Source organism: Microcebus murinus, chromosome 12, assembly GCF_040939455.1.
Source record: "Microcebus murinus isolate Inina chromosome 12, M.murinus_Inina_mat1.0, whole genome shotgun sequence".
In the NCBI taxonomy this organism is placed as follows: domain Eukaryota; kingdom Metazoa; phylum Chordata; class Mammalia; order Primates; family Cheirogaleidae; genus Microcebus; species Microcebus murinus.
In genome coordinates this window covers 25,443,763-25,460,054 of record NC_134115.1, presented here as the reverse complement: position 1 = coordinate 25,460,054, position 16,292 = coordinate 25,443,763, and the positions used below count along the sequence as shown (strand labels likewise).

The window sequence follows — 16,292 nt, the reverse complement described above, 5'->3', positions numbered from 1 at the left end:
AAAGCTACAATAGAAGACTAAATATTTCTTATGAATTGACAAAGCCCTACATTATGTGGACATAGATATAATTGACTCAACTAAAATGACTTAAAAATTAAATGACAGGAAGTTCAGTTTTGATTATGGATTCCCTGGGTCATTATACTGCCTTTTATGATTACTGTAGTTATGACAATAGTCTACAACAGGGTATTTACTCAAACACCAGGTACATTTTTTAGGATAAGGTTAAGCTACTGTAAATGATGTCCAAAAACCCAGTGGCCAAATGATAACAGCAATCCATGTCTTTGTCCTATAAAAGTCCCTTAGAGTTTGCTTCAGATTTGCAGGGAAGCTCGACTCTTTGGGATCATTCATAGACCAGATTCCTCCTATGTCTTTAAACTGCCATCCCTTAGACATTGTCTCAATTTGTATATTCAGAAGTGAATTTCCACCTCCTCTAGCTTACTGCTGGTGGGGGAAAACAAAGAGAGAGAACATGGACAGGGTACAGTAGTGGCAGACTAAACTTCTGGAAACATGCTGAGTAGTCATGTGCCAGCTTCAATATTATTGCTGTGGAAGATGAGGGTAGTGGATTTGAGTGAGAAAATAGCATTCTCTCCCTCACACAGAATAACAGTTTTCTATCTTCAGACCCAAACTTACTTGTCTGTTGCTATTTTCATTTAAAGAATGTTATTCCCAAGAAAATCTTTAAAAGTACTCCTAATAAGCCACGTAGAATTACTCCTCCAGACACAGATCTAAAAACAAGTGAAAAACTTTATATTGGAACAATGACAAACAGATAATTTTGTTACTTATAACAGTGAACTAACCAACAGTATCTGTAAAAGGAAAAAGCTGAAAAGGGGTCAGCACCAAATTAGGAAAGATGTGTCGATGCACATGCATCTCTGTAAGCGTGATAACAATTAAGAAAAATAAACTCTTTAAGAGACTAAGAACATTTTTTGTATATGGATTGAGAAACATAAGAAAAAGCTTCAGAAAAATATGCATAAACTAAAAAGAAATAGCCTTAACCCTTTGCACTCGGATGTCGATTGTGGATAATATCGAGTGGATAATGAGAAAAAAGCAAGTGAGTGCAAAGGGTTAAAACTCTAGCAGTTTTATGAATCATCAGATTTTTTTTAAATGACTGTTCTCTTTCTTTCCTGATTGAGGAAACAGTTTCCATTTCACTCATGCTAGCAGGCTAGATAATGTGAAAATTCTCCTTCTACAACACAACTAAAAATGCAAGGTAAAAGTTTTAAATAAGTAGCTATCAAATGCATACTTTGCACAAGAAGAAACAAAGAGAAATCTCCAGAAGTCAAAAGAGCAAAGAGGAAACTAAGAATTGGGAGGTAAACAAACTGTTGTTACCCTTGAAAATTTTCAGCCTTAACAGCCAAATGGTCTCATAGGCAAGTAAGGAGAGCAGCTGAGTAGAGATTGAAGGAAGAGGAGGTAGGAATTCCGATGTCACATCTTTGAATGGCTTATGCTCTCTAAAGAATGTAAGGAGGGGAAGGATATGTACTTACAAAATAGGTACGATGCGCACCACCTGGGGTTGGACACGCTTGATGTTTTGGCAAGGCAGGGGGGGAGGAAAATGGCAGGGGCAATATATGTAACCCTAACAATATTTGTACCCCCATAATATGATAAAATAAGAGAGAAAAAAAAAGAATGTAATAGAAAATATATTCTCTGGAAGGGGATGGGAAGCAATGTGGTGATAGCTCCTTAACCTCAGCTGTGGGTGGGGGAAAAAAATCTTCCTTTCTTGATTTTTCATAAACAAAGACTCATTGCCAGTGTTCCAGCACTGAGACTTAAAACTGCAGCCCCTCTCAAATGACAATGCAAGGAATATCCTAAAGATAAGAATAAAATATTCCTTCTTCCTCCACAGTAACAAAGGAACAGATATAATTTCATGTCTTACACTTAGTTGTGATAACATGATAAATTGAGAACATTCACAAAATTATCTCAATATAATTCTTCTTTCCCTTAAAGAGATTTGTATAAAAGTATATCCTCCTGGTCTATTCCCTAACACTTTCTTAAAGTGTTATTTCAACAAATCAGGCCTTCTAAGACATTCAGACTTTGAAGATTGTTGCTGTGTTTTGCGAAATGTGTCCTCCTCCAAATGAAGTTGTGTTTTGCTCAAGTAATAATATTCAAATCGATAAGTTATTTTGAGATTTTTATTGTTCGTCTAGAAGAAAAACATTAGACTTTCTTCTTTATCATTTATGCATAAAATATAATACATCCCCAAATTCTGTTACTTTATTTAAACTATCATTTGAGACTATTTAAATCAGTACAACATAATAGTCAGTACAACCAAAAGAGCACAATAGTTTTTTAAAGGATCAAATAAAGTTCTTGAAAAAAGTCATTGAAATTAAAAACTGAATAGATGATCTGAACAGCAGATTAAAAACAGCCGAAACCTGAATAGAGAATAAACAATACAACCTCTATGGAAAGTAATAAGGAAATTCCTCAAAGAAGTAAAAGTAGATCACTATTGATCCAGCAATCCCACTACTGGGTACTTACTCAAAGGAACAAAAGACATTTTATAAAAACGACACCTGCACTCAAATATTTATAGTAGCACAATTCACAATTGCAAAGATGTGGAAACAACCCACGTGCCCATCAATACAGGAGTGGATCAATAAAATGTGGTATATGTATACCATAGAGTACTACTCAGCCATAATAAAGTGAACTAATACATTTTGTAACAACCTGGATGGAACTGGAGACCATCCTTTTAAGTGAAGTATCAGAGAATGGAAGAATGAAAACCACATATACTCACTACTACATTGAAACGTATTGAACAAAACTCATGTACACATAGAGTTGTAAAATTCAACAGAAATCAAGCAGGTTGGAGGGCATGGAGAAGAGGAGAGATAAATTCACACCTAATGGGTATAATGCATACTAACGGGTACAATGCACACTATATGGGTGATGGACATACTTATAACTTTGATTCAAACTGTATAAAAGCAATTCATGTAACCAAAACGTTTGTGCCTCCATAATATTATAAAATTAAAACAAAAAATACCCTGATAGTTTTTTCTCAGTTGCTCTTGGTAGACTCCATTTGTACTTTCTGTTTCATTTTCATTTATGGCAACATTCCCCGTCATTGAAATTTAGTTTTAAACATTTTGAATTAAAAACTACAAAAAAGAGAATAAGTAAACTAGAGTATAAATTTGAGGAATTTTTCTAGTATGCAGAAAAGGAAGATCAAAATGTGGGAATTTTAAAATAGATTCAAGAACACTGAGGATAGAGTGAAGAGGTCCAGCATATGTCTAATAAAAATAAAGGCTAAGAAATCTCCATAAGTAATGAAGGCTTTGAAACTCAGACCTAGGGATCCAAATCCCCTGTAGAATAAAAATAAAGCATACATTTAGACATATCATTGTCAAAATAAGAACACCATAAAAGGCAAAAAGGATACCTGGTTATATTCAATTATCATTTAACTCAAATTTGTAATCAAGAAAATTTCAGTTTAAAAAAAGGAAAATATCTCAATGTCTATTTCTGGCAAAACAAATAGTTCGAACTGAAGGCTCCATTGGAGAACAACCAGAATAATTGTATAAAATGTGGATATAAACTAATTTCTTAAAGTTATAAAATTTCTAACCACATAGAGAAGCACTCTTAGGTCAGATTCTGAGGCAAGATGGAGGTTCTAGAAAGGAATCCCAATGTTTGGGCTACCTTTACCTCAGGGACATTTTCTAATTGCAGAAAGTATACCTGAATATCCCACAGGCTGTGCCACACAACTGACAGACAACCACGTGGTACTTGCCCAGAGCATGCAAAGAAAGGGTGGGGACAGTCTTGATGAAATCTTCTTACATTGATCCCAGACTACCAGGGTCCATAGCTGTTTTGGAAGAGCTGGAGATACTAGGAGCTTAGCAATGGCAAATACACATACCCTTAAGAAAAGGTAACATTGTCATAGTTCTCTGATTATTTCTACAAAGAAATATGTAAGTTTAATATCTAACACATAAATATCTAGGAGAATCAGAAAAAAAGAAATGTTGAATAAAATCCTGAAAAAACAAGGTGAGAAACTGAGAGTCTTAGAATATTGGAATTATCAGACACAGACTTTAAAATATCTCTGTTTAAAAGACAAAATTGAATAATTCAGAAGAGATCTGGAAACTTAAAAAGACTAACAAGGAAGTAATTCTTGAACTAAAGTGACCTATATCAAGAATTCACTGGATAAATTGTTTAATAAGAACGGGACACAGCTGAAGGAAGAATTAATAAATTTGGTTAAGGTAGAATAAAATTGCCTTAGTGAAATATATATAGAGAAAAAAAAAATAGAGAAGAAAGGATGAATGCCCAAAGGATGTAGGGACATGATCTATTAAAACAAAACTTGAGTCCCCAAAGGTAAGGAGAGAAAGAATAGGAGTCATATCTGAGAACTTTCCCAAATGTATGAATGGCATAATGACTAAGATTCAAGAAACCCTATGACCCTATAAACTTGAAGCAGGATAAATCAAAAGAAATCCAACCTCAGGGACATCTCAATAAAGCTGAAGAAAACAAAAAAAATAGAAGGAGAATAAAATACTTTTTATTAAATAAATATTATTTATACTTATTAGCAAAAGAACAACAACAAAAAAGACAAATTTCCTTCAAAAGAACCAACATGAGATTGACAATTGAAGACACAACACAAGCAAGGAAATTGAGATGGCACTGGGATGTATCTTCAAAGTGCTAAAATAACTGTCAACCTAGAATTACTTATCTATATAAAATAAACCACAAGAATATAGGTAAAATAAAGATATGTTTAGATCAAAAACATTTTTTTGATATAACTCATCACCAGACAACTCTTACTAAAAGAAACAGAGAAATAAATCACTAAAGGGTATTTTTAAGATAGAGGTAATATTATCTCGGGTATAAGTTTCAAGACACAGGAATAAAGAACAAGAGAGAGGAATAATATGTCAATATGTCAATATATCTAACCAAATATATTTGAGTAATTGTATAAAAAAATAATGATAATGTCTGATTGTAGTTCAAGAACCTTTTTAAGGTCTATTTTAATTTGTAGGTTATGTATTAATATATGCATAAAGTTTTAGAAAACTACGTAAAAGAAAATAAATGAGCAGGTATCTACTTCTAGCCAAGGCAGAATTAAAAAAAAAAATCTGGATTTGGCTTCCAACCTATAACAACAAAATCTATACCAATTCTTGCATAAAATTGAAGAGAAAGAAATACTTTGAACTCATTCAATGATCCAGAATTATCCTGATTAAAAAGAAAAAACTAGACAAAGACATTATAGAAAAAGAAAACTGCAGATTTATATCCTTTTGAAAAAGAAATGAAAAAATTCTTAAAATTTTAGCAATCAAATTCAAAATGTATATAAAATGGTATGACTGGCCGGGCGCGGTGGCTCACGCCTGTAATCCTAGCTCTCTGAGAGGCCGAGGCGGGCAGATCGTTTGAGCTCAGGAGTTCAAAACCAACCTGAGCAAGAGCCAGACCCCAGTCTCTACTATAAATAGAAAGAAATTAATTGGCCAATAGAAAAAATTAGCCGGGCATGGTGGCGCATGCCTGTAGTCCCAGCTACTTGGGAGGCTGAGGCAGGAGGATTGCTTGAGCCCAGGAGTTTGAGGTTGCTGTGAGCTAGGCTGACGCCACGGCACTCACTCTAGCCTGGGCAACAAAGTGAGACTGTCTCAAAAAAAAAAAAAAAAAAAATGGTATGACTTTGTAACCAGATAGGATTAATTCCAGGAATGGAAAGTTGATTTAACTTAAAAATCAATCAATGCAACTCATCATATGATCATCTCAATACGTGAAGAAAAGCCATTTGGCAAAATTCACCTTCCATTCCTGATTGAAATAAAAGAACTCTCAACAAACTTAGAATATGGACATTCTCTACCTCATAAAGTGTATTCAAGAAAAATCTGTAGGTAAATTACAATAATGAAAGACTGAAGGCTTTTTCCTAGGGTAAAAAAGAAAATAGGGATGTTTGCCTCTCACCGCTTCTATTCAACATTTTACTGCAGTCTAGATAATGTGACCAGGCAAGAAAAAGAAATAAAAGAGCACTCAGATTGAAAAGGAAGAAGTAAAATATTCTTCATTTGCAAATGACATGTTCATCCATGTAGAAAATCAGAATCTACCGAAAAAAAAAAAAAAAGATAATAGGACTAGCAAGTGAGTTTGGCAATGTTTCAGGATATAAGATCAATAAACAAAAATCAGTTGCCTTATACATACTAGCAACAAATATTAGAAAATTAAAATTGAGTACTCCATTCACAATAGCAAAAAAACTATGAAATATGTAGGTACAGATCTGACAAAAGAACAGGTGCAAGACCTGTACAGTGAAAACTACGAAGTGTTACTTATAATCACCACATGATCCAGCAATCCTACTTCTGGATGTGCAGAAGATCCTCCAATTACATGGTTTCGTTCAATGTGGGTTCATTATATCATTAACAAGAAAAAGGTTGATTCCTGTCCAGGGCCACTCTCTGTCTACACTTTGCACAATCCCCATGTCTGCATGGGTTTCTTCCCACATCCCAAAGCTGTGCACCTTAGGTGAAGCCGCGTGTTTGCAAGGTCCCAGTGTGAGCGAGTGAGGGCGTCTGTGTGAGTGCACCCTGCCATGGAAGACTTGGTCTTCCATGGTCCAGGGGTTTTTCAGCCTGAACCTTTGGGATAGCCTTCTGCCACTGGCAATCCTGAACTGCAATAAGCGGGTAAATGATCACCTTGCTTGTTTGTATTAATCTTTCTTAAATGTATGTGAGGCTCACATTTGTCACTATGTTTAATATTAGAAGTGTTTGTTTTGGTCTTTATTTATAAATTTGGTGATGCTTTTGTGTCCAGAAATATGCTATAGGAACATAACATAGCATAACTATTTCCATCAATTAGCCTATGGTAAAATTGGTTTCATTATGCATTTTTTTTTTGTTTAAAGTCACTGTTTCCAAGAACCTATAGATGACATTAATTGAGGACTTACTGTACAGCCAAAGGAAATATAATCAGCATCTTGAAGAGATATCTGCACCCCTGTTTATTGCAGCATCATTCACAATAACTATGATATGGTAACAATCTAGAGTGTCCATAGATGGATGAGTGGATAACGACAATGTGGATATATACACAATGGAATATTATGCAGCCTTCATAAAGAAAAAAATCCTTCCAATTGTGACAACATGGATGATTCTGAGTGAAATAAAGCCAGACACAAAAAGACAAATGCTGCACGATCTCATCTATATGTGGTATCTTAAAAAGTGGAACTCTTAAAAACAGAGAGAAGAATGCTGGTCACTAGGTGCTGGGAAGTGGGGGATATGGGGACATGTTGGTCCAAAGGTACACAGATTTAATTATATGGGATTAATAAGTTCTGGAAATCTAATGCACAGCACAGAAGCTATACTTAATAATACTGTATTGCATACTTGAAAATTTCCAATAGAGTTGTTTTTAACTGTTCTCATCACAAAAAACAAGTGAAATATATCTGGAATGGAAAACAGAATATCCCATAATACCAATACGCACTCAAATGTTTAAGTAAATACACAACAAAAGTGACATGTATGTTGGGAGGGGTGTAAATGTTCTAATATATTTTGATTTGCTGAGGAAAAAAGTAAAACTACTAATTAATGTTAGACTTTGATAAATAAAAAAATTTCCTCCTTCCTTAAAAGCACACCAGTGATTTTTCACTATGAGCCTGGCTGCTTACAAAAAGCTAACAATCTTTACTTTCCCTACAGTTAGGTGTGGACATTGACTAAGCTCTGGTCAATGAGCTGCAAACTCCAGAGAAATCCCCTGAAAAACCCTAGACCTTTCTCACATTTCTTCTCCTTTCCCCATTCTGAACCTGGAATTTGAATGTAATGGTTGGAGTTCTAGCAGCCTTCTCTTGTCAGGAGGCCAAGAGTCATGCTTTAGGGAAGCTGGAGCAGTGAGCTGGAAGGAGCCTCTGTGCCTTTCCACTCTGCCACCATGGTTGCCCTAGACGACCTCCTTACATTCTCTGTTTATGTGAAAGAGAAATCAATTTCCGTCTTGTGTATTTATTTTGGGTTTTCCATCATGGGCAGCAAAATCTAATCTGGATGGTCTAAGGACAAACAGAAATTACAAACTACATAAGTAATCACAATAGCTATAAAAAGGACTAATCTACATACACACTAAATACATATTAAACATAAATTAAACATTAAACATAAATACACAGTGAAGGCAGAAACTCTCAGATTGGATTACAAAGCACTCCAGCTACATGCCCTTTAAAATTTAGACCTGAAATGTCAGGACACTGAAAGGTTGAAAGGATCAATTGTTTCATTAAATAAAATTAAAAGTTTTATAGGAAAAAGGCAAAGAAATCACCAATGCCTGAAGTTTGGTTGGTGTTATTTTGTCATCACGAGAAACAGCACATTCAAGAAAAAGATTAAGTTTGGGGAAATCATAATGAGTTCATTTAGGGGTCTTAAAATGGAAACCAAAGGACAAGGTAGGTAACTTGGAGTGGAAGCAGGCTAGGATGAATAATCGATCGAGGTGGATGTCTATGTTGTAGTGCAAGAGTTCTCAAACTTGACGTTGAACCAGAATTCTCTTCGTGGCTTGCTATACCACAGGTTGCTAGGCCCCACCCCAGAGTTTCTGATGCTGTAAGTCTAAGATGGGGCCTAAAACTGCATTTCTAAAAGGTTTCCAGGTGATGCGGATGTTGCTCAAACTTCGAGAACTTCTGCTCAGCTGCAGCTGGTTGCATCATGAGGCCATGAAGCCAGGAGCTAGCTACTTCAGTGGATTTGACAGCTGAGGACAATTTAGCACTACCTGAGGCACTTTAAATGCACCTGGGCTCAAACCACTCCTAATGAATCAGAATCTCTGTTTTGTTTTTAATTTCCCGGTTATTCCAATGGGCAGCAGACATCCAAAAACCACACTCTTCAGTTCATTTGATGTTTAAGAAGTAAAAATCTGAGGTTTTATGTAAATGGCTTTACATGGTTTTATGTAATATTGCACAGTCCACATAAAACAAATATGCAGGCTCTACAGTTTGCAAACCCAACTTCATGACAGGTGTGACATTTAGCTTAGGTATCTAACAAGCACTTGAAGTTTAAAGCCAGGGTCTGGAAGATAAATTTGGATTACGGTCATAGATCTGGGGGTGTGTTTATAATGTAAAAATGTGGGAACAAATGCAATCAATCCAATGCAAACTAAAGTTTGTTGTTGTCCAAATGAAGTGATTATTTTAAAACAAGACTCATTTTCAAAAATGTCATTATTTATCACATTTTACCTTTGCAACACACTAAATATACTGCAACTGAAAGATCTTCAAGACATAAAACAGCCAAGATATTTTTCATTGCAGGGTACAGATAGGAAGCTTCCCTTTATTGGAATAAGAATATTTAGAGAATAACAATAATCCTGAACCACAGACAGGATGACTTGTGCAACATCAATGACATCATGTATTGTTTGGCATCCTCGAACTTGAGCCTTTATTGGTTAGTTTCCTATATCTGCTTTTAACAATTGTACAAACTTGGTGGTATGAAACAACACACATTTATTCTCTAGTAATTTTAGAGGCCAGAGATCTGAAATCAGTTGCACTGGTCAACACCAAGGATGGGAACAGGGCATGCTGTCTACAAGGTTATAGGGGAAAATCCATTTCCTGCCTCTTCCAGATTACAGAGCTTCATTCCTTGCATTCCTTGGCTTCTGGCCCCTTCCACCAGCTTCAAATCCAGCATCAAGCAGAGCATAAAGTTCAGTGGTCACATCACCTTCTACAAATCTCCTTTTCCTTTCTCTCATAAAAGCTCTTGTGATTTCACATAGGTCCCACCCTGATAATCCAGGATAATCTCAAGAGTCTTCATTTAATCACATCTACAAACTTTCTTTTGCCAGATATGATAACATTCACAGGTTGCTGAGATACCTTTCAAGACCATTATTCAGCCAAGAACAATTATATAATATATAATCATGGCAATCATAGTATTTTTGATCATGCATAAATTTATGGTGCCAAATATGACACTGAAGTAGAAATTCAGCTATTTAGCTTTCCAAATGCTAGGGCTGGCGTCAGAGGCAAATTGCAGATTTTGGCCAAATATGAAGGAACAAACACAATTTCTTGGCATGCCTACACATAGCACATGGGTTTATATTCTGCTTTTAATTAAGTAACAATATATCACAAAAGTTACCAGGGCCTTCCTTAAGTATTTTTCTACTTTTTTCTGGTCATCTTTTTGCTAATCCATGATTTCTAACCATTTGGTATTTTTCTATTTTTTTGTGATACTTGTTCATAATTTACATATCTTTGATTATTTCCTTAAAGTAAATTTCTAGAGGTAGAATAACTTGATCAAGTGTTTTTTAATATTTTGGCACAATCTTCCAAGTGCTATTATTACTCATCAAAAGATGGTATAGGAAAATGGCCACTTCTCTGCACTCTCACAGGAACTGTAATTGGAATGAAAAAGTGATCCTAAGTTATAAAAATGTTATTATATTATTGATGCTTATTTTATATTTGTTATTTTATGTTTATTGGTGGGCAATAAATCATCTATGTGGGTATATTGGAGTGAGAAGTAGCTCTTGAGAAATGTTTGTTCATATAACCATTGTTAAATTAACTTACACCTTTGAATTTCCTTTGTAAAAATATTCTGACTATATTCAAAAGTCCCAAAACAATAAATGCGGGTGTGGATGCGAAGAGATAGAAACCCTCGTACATTGCTGGTGAGACTGAAAACTAGCTCAACCTCTGTGGAAAGCAATATGGAGATAATTTAAAGTGATACAAGTGGATCTACCATTTGATCCAGCAATTCCACTACTGGGCATCTACCCAAAAGATCAAAAGTCACTTAATGAAAAAGACACCTGCCCTCAAATGTTTATAGCAGCACAATTCACAATTGCAAAGGTGTGGAAATAACCCAAGTGCCCATCAATTCATGAGTGGATTGATAAAATGTGATGTATGTATATCATGGAGTATTATTCAGCTATAAGAATCAATGGTAATATAGCACCTCTTGTATATTCCTGGATGGAGCAGGAACCCATTCTACTAAGTGAAGTATCCCAAGAATGGAAAAATAAGCACCACATGTACTCCCCAGCAAATTGGTATTAACTGATCAACACCTAAGTGGAACATATAGGAATAACATTTATCGGGCGTCAGGCAGACAGGAGGGGTGGGAGGGGATGGGCTTATACATACATAATGAGTGCCATGCACACCATCTGAGGGATGGGCACGCTTGAAGCTCTGACTCTAGGGGGGAAAGAGTGGAAAGCAACACATGTAATGTAAACATTTGCACCCCCATAATATGCTGAAATAAAAAAATATTCTGACTGTATAATTTGCTTATCAATTTCAAAATCAGAAAAAAAGGATGTGACACATTAGAAATGAGGATACTGGATGTTTGAGAGAGGGGGAGAAAGTGGTAGTGATTAGAAGAATATAGAAAGTACACTATTAAGTTTGGATGTTGCTTTATTTCTTGACTCAAGTGATAGTTATTTTGTTTTATTCATTTTATAACTATTTATTAAGATGTACACTTATAATTTTTGTAGATTTTTATGCAAACTTTTTAAAAGTTTGAAAAAACAAAATTACTTAAAAGGCAAAGACAAAAAATGTTGGTGCTGACACTCATGTTTATGAATGGCCAGATTAGGGCACAATCTACTCTGCTTACCAATAGTGAGATCTCTTTTCTCCAAAATCTGATCATTCACTTGTACCTATTATTTCAATTATAAAATTGAATTGAATGTTATTTTAATTATTGATTTATTGGGGTTAGGAGAGTTATATCTATGAAAGCTAAACTGAATATTTTACAAACACTCCATCAAGTTGCTAAACACATTGTTGAATAATATGTGCATAAGACAACGGTTAGAAAAAGGGAAAAAATGTAGAAATATCAAAATAGTCTACATTTTAGATTGTCTATTTGATGTTTTTAGTGACTTTAATTTCTCACTACTTTAAGGAAACAAACTGAAAACTGTAGACCAGTGGTCCCCAACATTTTTGGTACCAGGGACCGGTTTCATGGAAGACAATTTTTCCATGAACCAGTGGTTTGATGGGGTGGCAGTGCGGAGTTCAGGCTGTCATGTGTGGCTGCTCTCCTAACAGGCCACAGAAAGGTACCGGGCCATGGCCTAGGGGTTGGGGACCGCAGCTGTAAACAACATGACATGAGCACCATTTATGCAAGATTATTTCACATTCAAAGCAGCAGACCCAGTTCCAAGAAATGCCTTGACCCATAGCTTTAGCAGAAATCTGTTTAAAATAATTATCTTACATAGGCTTTTAATCTATGGTTTCTTTTAGTGACCTTACCAGTCAGTGTTCCTAATTGTATCACATAAAAGGGGCATCTACCATATCTCAGTAAAACAAGACAGAGAAAACAATGCAAGGACAGGACATTTGAGGAGCAGGAGAAATCAGAGGTGAGGAAATTTTCCTGATGGGAGAAGAATGGCAGATGAACAGAAATTAGCACATAAACACACATGTTCACATACTTGAATTCTGCCTTCCATTTCCATTTTGAACGCCAACGTGCCAACCAAGCACAGATTCTCTAGCCACATACAAGATCCACTTTTTCCAAATTATTAAAACCCAGGGCCGGGCGCGGTGGCTCACGCCTGTAATCCTAGCTCTTGGGAGGCCGAGGCGGGCGGATTGCTCAAGGTCAGGAGTTCAAAACCAGCCTGAGCAAGAGCGAGACCCCGTCTCTACTATAAACAGAAAGAAATTAATTGGCCAACTGATATATATATATAAAAAAAAAAAATTAGCCGGGCATGGTGGCGCATGCCTGTAGTCCCAGCTACCCGGGAGGCTGAGGCAGAAGGATTACTCGAGCCCAGGAGTTTGAGGTTGCTGTGAGCTAGGCTGACGCCACGGCACTCACTCTAGCCTGGACAACAAAGTGAGACTCTGTCTCAAAAAAAAAAAACAAAAAAAACAAAACAACAACAAAAAAAAAAACCCAAATAGGCATAAGAGTGATGCGGTATCTGCTAAAATTGCAGTGATCCAAAGCATAGAGACAGATCTATGGCTGGCTTTACCAACAGGCAGACTCATCCAGCCATGCTGAAGGCAAGAGTGGATGGTCAGGGAGGGCTGTCCTGACTGGAGCAGGACAAGTTTAGCTTCTATAAATGGATCTAGGACTCTGAAATCAGGAAATATCAAAAGAAGCTGTATTAGTTCATTGAGGCTTCTAGAAAAAAAAAAAAAACACCATAGACTGGGGTCACATAAACAACAGGCATTTATTTCTTACAGTTCTAGAGACTGGGAGTTTGAAATCAGGGTTCCAGTGTAGATAGATTCTGGTGAGAGACCTCTTTGGCATCACAGATTGGTGATTTCTTCTTATCTCCTCACATGGAGGAACACAGCCAGAGGCCTCCCTGGGGTCTCTTTCACAAGGGCACTAATTTCATTCCTGAGGGCTCCATCCTTTTGACCAAATTCCCTCCCCAAACCTCACCCACTAACAGCATCACACTGGGGGCAGGGTTGGAACATGCGTACTTGAGGGACATAAACTTTCAGCCACTGCAGCTATTTTTTATTGCACCACAAAATTAAATTTTGTTAATGAATTTGATTTTTTTTTCATTTTAATTACTTAGGCAGGTGGAATGTTAGGCTCTCTTTTATCCTTTCAGTGGCTGAGACTTGAATGGACTTCTGGAGTGGCTTGTTGTAAAATGAGAGAGTAGTTTCACGAATGGTGGAAGTCATAGTGTATGTGTTTCGTGGTGTAATGCCAGCTTTCACAAAGGCCTGGAAGAAGTCATATTCAAGAAGTGAATAAACTATTATATTTCTTATCTCTCTCTCTCTTTCCGTGTGTGTGTGTGTGTGTTTGTGTGTTTGTGTGTGTGTTTGTAAATTTAGCTTGTCCCTAAGAAGAAAAAGATTAAACATCCTTCATCTATTTCCTTCGAGGGAAAGGACCTGCCTCTCTTCTGCTGCATAACAGAATAAACTTTGCCAATTTTTACTGGCAAACAATAAAAATACATGACCTTGGGTCTAAACTGGAAGTGTGCTCCTTGGCCTCCATGTTCTCACCAAGGCCATTTTTCCCTCTGTAACAGAGAGAAGTATTTTGATAAAGCCTTGTACCCATGCAACCATTCTAAGTAATACCCTATTCTACAAGGTAAGTTCTCAGGGCAGGGTGATGCCTACCTCAAAAATGCAGATCTCAGGTCCTGCAGTTTACGGGCAGGAAAAAAATCTGGCCCTCCATGGAGATTAGGTTGGAGAATTACCGATGTATAAATGATACTAAGTAAATATATGTTGAAATTAAATGGGCAGTTATGGTCACCTATCTCTAAAGCTGCTCCTTTGCCTACATTCAGTAATGACTGGTATAAATGGACTATTCCCGTATAATTATGCAACAAAGTACAATGAAAGCTGAACATGTAAGGAGTGAGATGACATGGCAAGTGTGTCACAAACCTTGAGCTTTCACTGTTTGGGCATGCAATAATCCAGTGTTTGAAACCATAAAAAACTGCAAAACTGAGAGCACAAGAAAGCAGCAAAACCCAGCTGTCTGGGCATGGCCAGAGCCCCACTCTGCAAGTTATGTAACAGCTGTTGTATAATTGTGCATTTAACTCAAAACACATTTTTGAAAGAGCAAAGAATGATTTTCCAAAAAGAAAGAAATTGAGAAAGAGAAAGAGAAATGTTGAAGGAACACAGAGGTTTCTCTCTGGTCCTCAAGTACAAGGTGAGGGGAGTCAAGGACTTTGGGGCTGGTATTGCCTTAGTATCTAGAGGGTTGGCCCGTGCTCCAAATCTGGCCTGCCCCTTGGTTTTGTAAATGAAATTTCATTGGAAAACACCTACAGCCATTAATTTAACTGTTGTCTATAGTTTCTTCTAAGTGGAGTCAAGTAAGTGACAATAAAATCCACCTGGTTCAGGAAGCTGAAAATATTTATTGTCTGTTCCTTTGCAGAAAAAGTTTGCCAACCCCTGTCATAGGTGATAGAAAGTTGTCCTAAAGTGCTTGTCAGGATGACTATGCACTTACAGAAGCAGTTGATCTTTGACCCAGCTGGGAATCCTCTTGTGGAGAACAGGGCAGAGAGAGTCAACAGGAATGAGAGCCCAGGTTTTGGAGTCAGACTGGCCTGGAATGAATTTCTGGCCTTGCTCTTATTAGAACTGTGACCATAAGCACACCAATCACCCTCTCTATGTCTATGAAGTATATAATGAAGCTAAGCTAGAGAAACTAAGGCTTCTGCACCTGATTTGGACAAACTATCCAACAATTCTTAGTTTCTCTGTCTAAATCCCATGTTGGAGAGATCTGGCAAATTTCCGTGAAACAAAATTGTTGTTAGTTCTTAATAATCAGAGCATCTGAAGTATTCTATCTTGTTCCTACTGTAACTATTGCTAGAGCTACATTACAATGAAGTATTGTACTTAAACTGAGAGCAGAACAATTAAAAATTGTCCAGTTTGAATGTTCCCAGCTTGAAACATTAATTTAAGAATTTGAACTATTTGGGAGTCCTGCTTCAATTTATTCTTTGTACAACTGCTTATATTGATAAGTACAGATAACTTCCAAAACCAAAGGTTATTTTAATTTTAAGTGAGTTTTTTTTTTTTGTTTGTTTGTTTGTTTTTGAGACAGAGTCTCGCTTTGTTGTCCAGGCTAGAGTGAGTGCTGTGGTGTCAGCCTAGCTCACAGCAACCTCAAATTCCTGGGCTCGAGTGATCCTTCTGCCTCAGCCTCCCGAGTAGCTGGGACTACAGGCATGAGCCACCATGCCCGGCTAATTTTTTTTATATATATATATATATCAGTTGGCCAATTAATTTCTTTCTATTTATAGTAGAGACGGGGTCTCGCTCTTGCTCAGGCTGGTTTTGAACTCCTGACCTTGAGCAATCCACCCGCCTCGGCCTCCCAAGAGCTAGGATTACAGGCGTGAGCCACAGCACCCGGCCTTTTAAGTGA

General features: G+C 36.7%; 1 protein-coding gene across 1 annotated transcript in view; it reads left to right on the top strand.

The window, feature by feature from the left end:
- Positions 1–16,292, top strand: part of LOC105874767 (aldehyde dehydrogenase 1A1) — a 127,678-nt gene that overhangs the window by 63,599 nt on the left and 47,787 nt on the right. The window lies entirely within an intron of this gene.